Source organism: Asparagus officinalis, chromosome 1 (genome assembly GCF_001876935.1).
Source record: "Asparagus officinalis chromosome 1, Aspof.V1, whole genome shotgun sequence".
NCBI lineage: Eukaryota > Viridiplantae > Streptophyta > Magnoliopsida > Asparagales > Asparagaceae > Asparagus > Asparagus officinalis.
The window spans coordinates 48,291,873-48,298,220 of record NC_033794.1 but is presented as its reverse complement, the minus strand read 5'-3'; positions in this window follow the sequence as shown (position 1 = coordinate 48,298,220).

Here is a 6,348-nt window from a genome sequence, read left to right as displayed (position 1 = left end):
TTTATGCTTTTATTATTCACTCATCGCCTCTTGTGTTGACCAACACTTAGGATTTTTAGCAAACCCTCAGCTATCAACAGGTTTTATTTGCCTTTATCGATTACCATTTGTATCGAACTAGCCATACTATTCTCCTTAGTATGATGAGTTATCGAGAAGTTTCTTTTAGACTTAACACAGAAATTTCTTCTCTACCATTAGCTGTTGGAGGCATTGGGTTGGGTTAATTACAACTATTAAGTCGTAATTAGGTTAGGCCAAGTCGTTAACTATAACAACTTGGCTCAAAAATGAGTGGCTGCTTGTATAAGTGGTTGTTCAAGGGTCTGAATAACAATTCATCACTTGGTAGGTCGCCATTCGGGAATCGTTAAGCACATTGCTTGGTAGGCTGTTATCGAAGAACAACGTCAATTGTGGGAATGACGGTGTTGGGATAATCAAGTTGTTCAAGGACGTATGAGTGTGATGATTAATTGATAGTAGCACATCGCATGGTAGGCTACTACCCATCGATTGTTCTAAGAATATTAGAAATCATGGAATGGATCAAATCGTTTAAGGACGTATGAGTGTGATGATTGATCGGACGATGTCATTTGCAGGAATGACGAAGTTGACTATCAGAGGTAATCATTAACATGATAGTTTTATGGAGCCACCATCCTATTGGAGAGAATTGGTGGTGGATTTTGCTAAAGGTTTAGTGTTAACATGACGGGATTGTCACGATTGGAGCGGCTTTAAGGGCTTACCATCCTATTGAAGAGGATTGGTAAGTTGATCATCAGAGGTGACTATTAACGTGAAAGTAGGAGTTTGTTGTGATTTTGAGCAATTCTGTGGACTTATCATCCTATTGAAGAGGATTGGTAAGTTAATTTATCAAAGGTGACTGTTAACGTGATAGTTTTGGGGACCCACCACCCTATTGGAGAGGATTGGCGAGGGACTTTGGCTTTGGCCCTAACTATCTGGAGGTTTGACCAAGTGGGGGTTCGAGACGATCCTAATTGTTTAAAGGTTTGATCGTTCAATTTGGTGGATCTCTCGTTCGTGGGATGAATTGAGAGAGGATTTTGGCTTTGGTCCTAATTATAGGAAGGTTTGACCGAAGTGGAAGTGTATGGAGTAGTTTAACCTCGTATACCAGTCAAAGGTAAGGAGTAGTTTTTAGCCTCATGCACTAGTAGGAGGGAAGGAACAGTTTAGCCTCATGCACCGGTTGGAGGAATGAAGAAGTAGTTTATACTCGTATGCTTGTCGTGGTGTATGAAGAAGAAGTTTATACTCGTATACTTGTCAGAATGTATGAAGGAGAAGTTTATACTCGTATACTTGTCAGAGTATATAAAGGAGCAGTTTATACTCGTATAATTGTCAGAGTATATGAAGGATTGAAGGAAGACTATAGGTAGTACTTCTTCAGGAATTTATCATTGATAGGCATCATGATCTTATCGCCATTTGGTTTAACGAGATGGTAAACTCCATTCGAATAAATTGCCTCTATCACTAACGGTCCTTCCCATTTAGGTTAGAACTTTCCTTAAGTCTTGGAGTTGAGTATCATAGGTCGTCGAACAGCAAGGATCAACTCTCCTTCCTTGAAAGATCAGTGCTTGACTTTCTTGTCGAAAGTCTTGGATATTCGAGCTTGATAGAACTCAATGTGTTGTTGAGCTTCGAGCCGCTTCTCATCTAACACCTCCAATTTTGTGATACATCATTGATAACTTTCTTTAGTCGTCATCCCCATTGTGAGTGTGACGCGTAGGAACATAATCTGAATCTTCAGCGGTAGCATAGCTTCGCAACCGTATACTAGTGAATAAGGTGTGGTACCGATCGGTGTACAAACCGTAGTATGATACGCTCACAAGCTTTCACCGAGCCTAGTCACGCTTGCTGTTGGATGTCAGCTTGGTTAAGATCTTGACGATCGTCTTGTTGAAAGCCTCGGCTAGTCCATTTCCTGATGGATTATAAGACGTGGACGTGAGGTTCTGTATTCTAAACTTGTCACAGAACTGAGTGAATGCATGACTAACGAATTATGATCCTTCATCATGAATGATACATCTTGGAATGTCGTATCTGTAGACAATGTGATGTTTGACGAACATGATCGCATCAGTGGTTTTGACTTCTCTTAAGGGCACAGCTTCGGCCTACTTAGAGAAGTAGTCAGTTACTGCAAGGATGAAGCGATGACCTTTGGTTGATGGTGGAGATATTAATCCGATGACATCCATCCCCCATATCTCAAATGGCCATGAAGTCATTGTCGGATGTAGGTCTTCGAGTGGTTTGTGAGTGTAGTTAGCGTGGATTTGACACGCATGACAATGCTTGGCATAAGCAACAACGCCGTGGATCATCCTAGGCTAATAATAGCCCATTCTTCTCAAGCGATCCTAGAGCTTGGGTCCGGATTGGTGAGCACCGTAGGTACCATCATGAGCTTCTCGTAAGGCTTCCTGTGCTTCTTTCGCTGAGAGATGCCGAAGCAACATGCCGTCGTGGGATTTACGATACAACACCTTTGTTGTCAAATTGTAGTAGAATCTCGGAGCGCATCTGTGAACATTCTCACTCCTTTACATCTTCAGGTAGTATGTCATATAAGATGTAGTCGATGATTGGAAAACGCCAATCTCTCGGCTTGAGTTGACCCGTAGCCTGATGAGTTGCATTCGCTTCCAGAACATGCTCTGGTCAAAAGAGTTGTCGGCTTGCGACGGTGACAGTGGTTGAGCTAGGTTAGCTGCCAGTGACACCAAGGCATCCGCGTGCGTGTTCTTGGAACGAAGCACGTGCTCAAAGTGGAAGCTTTCGAATGATTCAAGTAGATTGATAGCTGCTTCATGACATGGGATTAAGTCTTGCGACGGTGACAGTGGTTGAGCTAGGTTAGCTGCCAGTGACACCAAGGCATCCGCGTGCGTGTTCTTGGAACGAAGCACGTGCTCAAAGTGGAAGCTTTCGAATGATTCAAGTAGATTGATAGCTGCTTCATGACATGGGATTAAGTCGTCATTTCTGACCTCATATTCCCCTATCATCTGTCTAACGATGAGCTGAGAGTCACCGTAAGCTTCGAGGTGATTCGCCTCAACTCCTTGGCAAAGTCAAGTTCGATGAGTAGTGTATTGTACTCAGCCGCGTTATTGGTACACGGCTCAGTTAAAGAGAAAGCTCGGGGTAACACGTGGTTCTATGGGGAAACCAAGTCCACCCTACCCTCGCAATGATAGACCCTACGTGAGATGCTCTGTCAAAGTACAATCGCCAAACTTCTTCCTGTGAGGTTGCATTAACCTTGTGGGTTTCATCCGACATAGCTTCGAATAGGTTAGTCTTCGACTCAAATAGACGATTGGCCATGAGATCGCAGATTGCTTGTCCTTTGACGGACTTATGTGATATGAAGTGTATGTCATATTGAGACAGCAGGAGTGCCCATCTTGCCAGGCCCCAATTTAAGGATTCGGGCTGTGTCATGAAGAATCGGATGGGATTCATCTAGGAGATGACGTGTATGGTTTGACCAACTAGGTAGTGTCGTATTTTCTAAATAGTAAACACCAAGGCCAAACACTCCTTTTTGACCATGGGGTATCGCCATTCGGCTTCGTGCAAGGTTCTACTCAGGTAATAGATGCATTGCTTGTGGTCGGCATCATCATTCTGTGCTAAGAGGGCTCCAAGAGAATGCTTCATTGCTCATACATAAATCAGGAAGGGTTTCCCCGAAACTGGGGCCGCCCAGACTGGCGGATTCAAGAGATAAGTCTTGATCTCATCGAACGCTTGTTGGCAAGGCTCATCCCATACGAAGGAAACATCTTTCTTCATCAGCTTAGATAAGGGTTGGCACTTACGTGAGAGATTTGAGATGAATCTTTAGATGTAGGCCAGATGTCCTTGTAGTCGTCTTAATTCCTTGAGATTATTGGGTGGTTGAAGCTCTTGAATAGCTTGCACCATGTCGTGGTCTATGTGAATTTCCTTTGTCATGATGATGAATCTAAGGAATTTCCCGCTCAACATCCCCAAAAATAACTTCGTGGGGTTCATCTTGAGTTGATGGGATCGCATAAGCTAGAACATCGTTCTCAGGTCTTTAAGATGATCGTCTTTGCTGGAACTCTTCATGATCAAGTCATCTATGTAGCATTCGACTGTTTTTCGTAGATGATCCCGGAAAATTATGCTCATAGCATGCTGATAGGTTGCGCCGATGTTCTTAAGTCTGAATGGCATAACTGTGTAATAGTATACCCCTACTGGAGTTCTGAATGAAATGTGCTTCTCATCTTTAGGGTGCTTCTTGATTTGATTATATCCTGAAAATTCATCCATGAAGGACATCCTTTCAAACCCACAAGTATTGTCGATGATGACATCTATGATGGGTAAAGAGAATTCATCCTTTGGAGTTGCAGCGTTGAGATCTCTGAAGTCGATGTAAATACAGATCTTTTCATTCTTCTTCAGGATTAGAATAATATTAGCCACCCAATCAGGGTGTTATCCTCTCTGATGAAGCCCGAATCAATTAGCTTCTTCACCTCGACTTCAATCGCTTCCATGATTTGTGGACGAAACCATCTTTGCGGTTGTTTAACAGGTTTGGCATCCGAGTTGATGTTGAGGTGATACATGGTGATCTGGGGATCAATGCCATGCATGTCCTCATAATTTTAGGTGAAGACATCAATATATTCCCGAATGAGGGATATAATGTCTTTCTTCTCCTGGGTAGGTAAGATGTCGCTGATAAGTATGGTCTTAGGATTAGCCTCGTCTCACATATTTATTTGGAGTATCTTGTCCTCCATGGGTGGTTCACGTTGTTCAAACCGATCACTCTATTGGGCACTGACGTGGCGATCTCATGCATCATCATAAAACAAGATCTAGTCATCCACTCTGATTTCGGCGGGATCGATCGTAGCCATGTTGACTATGAGGTCCCTAAATAGATCTCCCACACTAACATCCAAATCCCACATCGAGGATGTTAATGATGAATTTCCAGAAGGACCATCTTTAGAATCTTCACCGAAATTGTAGTATAACTCTGATGAAGAGGAGGTGTAACCCAGCCCTTTTTGAGTTTTGCCGAAGTAATTGTCAGGCTTTCCTTGTGGGAACATAAGCAGGTCGGACGAGTGTCTTTCAACCTTTGCCGTAATTCAAGCCTTCTTTGTGGGTGAAGTCATAACCCAAGCTCTCCATCATATGCTTCATGATCTGATTGTAATACGAGAATTGAGGAGCAGGTTCATCATCGTCCGACTCATCCCACATTGTGCGCATAGGCCGGTCTATCCTTCCAAAGATAATATCTTTCTGATAATTACCTCGGGCAGGTACGACAAAGATGGCTTGCGAGGACTCGGTCGCATGTTTGTTTGTGATGAACGACGAGTACACGAGCAAGTGCAAGGAAGAGTTATTATATAACTCTGCAATCAAATTGCTAAACTCTGAACTAGACAACAAGTAAGCAAAGTTATGATCTTCATTCAGGATAAACCCGTCCGCCTCAGCAGCGTTAGCTACAACAAGGCCTCCATGGCCGATTACAATAGGTTCAATGCTATTCAAGACAAGACCCTCGTTCTACTCAGACTCACTATCGGCCTCATTGCCACTGTCAGGTTCCTCGACCGGTGGCTCGTTGCTCGGTTCAGAGTCCTGGTAGAGCAAAGAATTGATGAAGTAATTTTCAACCCCTTTGAAGCGCAGTTTATCGGCAATCAACGTCTTTACTTGATGACGGTCATCCACATACTTCAAACACTAATGCAATGTGGATGAGACTATCCGGTTGCTATAGATCCATGGCCAACCTAATAGCATGTTGTAGGAAGGCTCCGCATCGATAACGTAGCAGGTCACTTCCGTCTTCATGTCGCCTAGCCGGCACTTGAGGCGGATCTTCCCCAGCGGCCGAGTTCCGGTGGCGTTAAAGCCAAAGTTAGTGGTAGTCGTTGCGGACAACCGCTTTTGAGGTACCCCTAAGTATTTGATGAGCTTCAAGGGAACAATGCTCAGTGCAGACCCTGGATCTACTTAGATCCTTTATACTCGAGAGGAGCTGACGTATCCTGTGAAGCACAGGGTTGGTCGCGGGATGTACTCTTATTGAGCATATCCTCATGAGTGAAGGTAATGCAGGGAATCTATTGTCTGGATGTCTAGAAGCATTGTGGACACCCTTTCTCTGGGTCCTCTTCCGAAGTAGGTGAGAAATGCGTAGCAAAAGCCTCTGAGTCGGCTAGTGCCTCCTGTAAAGCTTCCCGGGTAGATTCGGATAGCCACAAGAGCTCATACTGG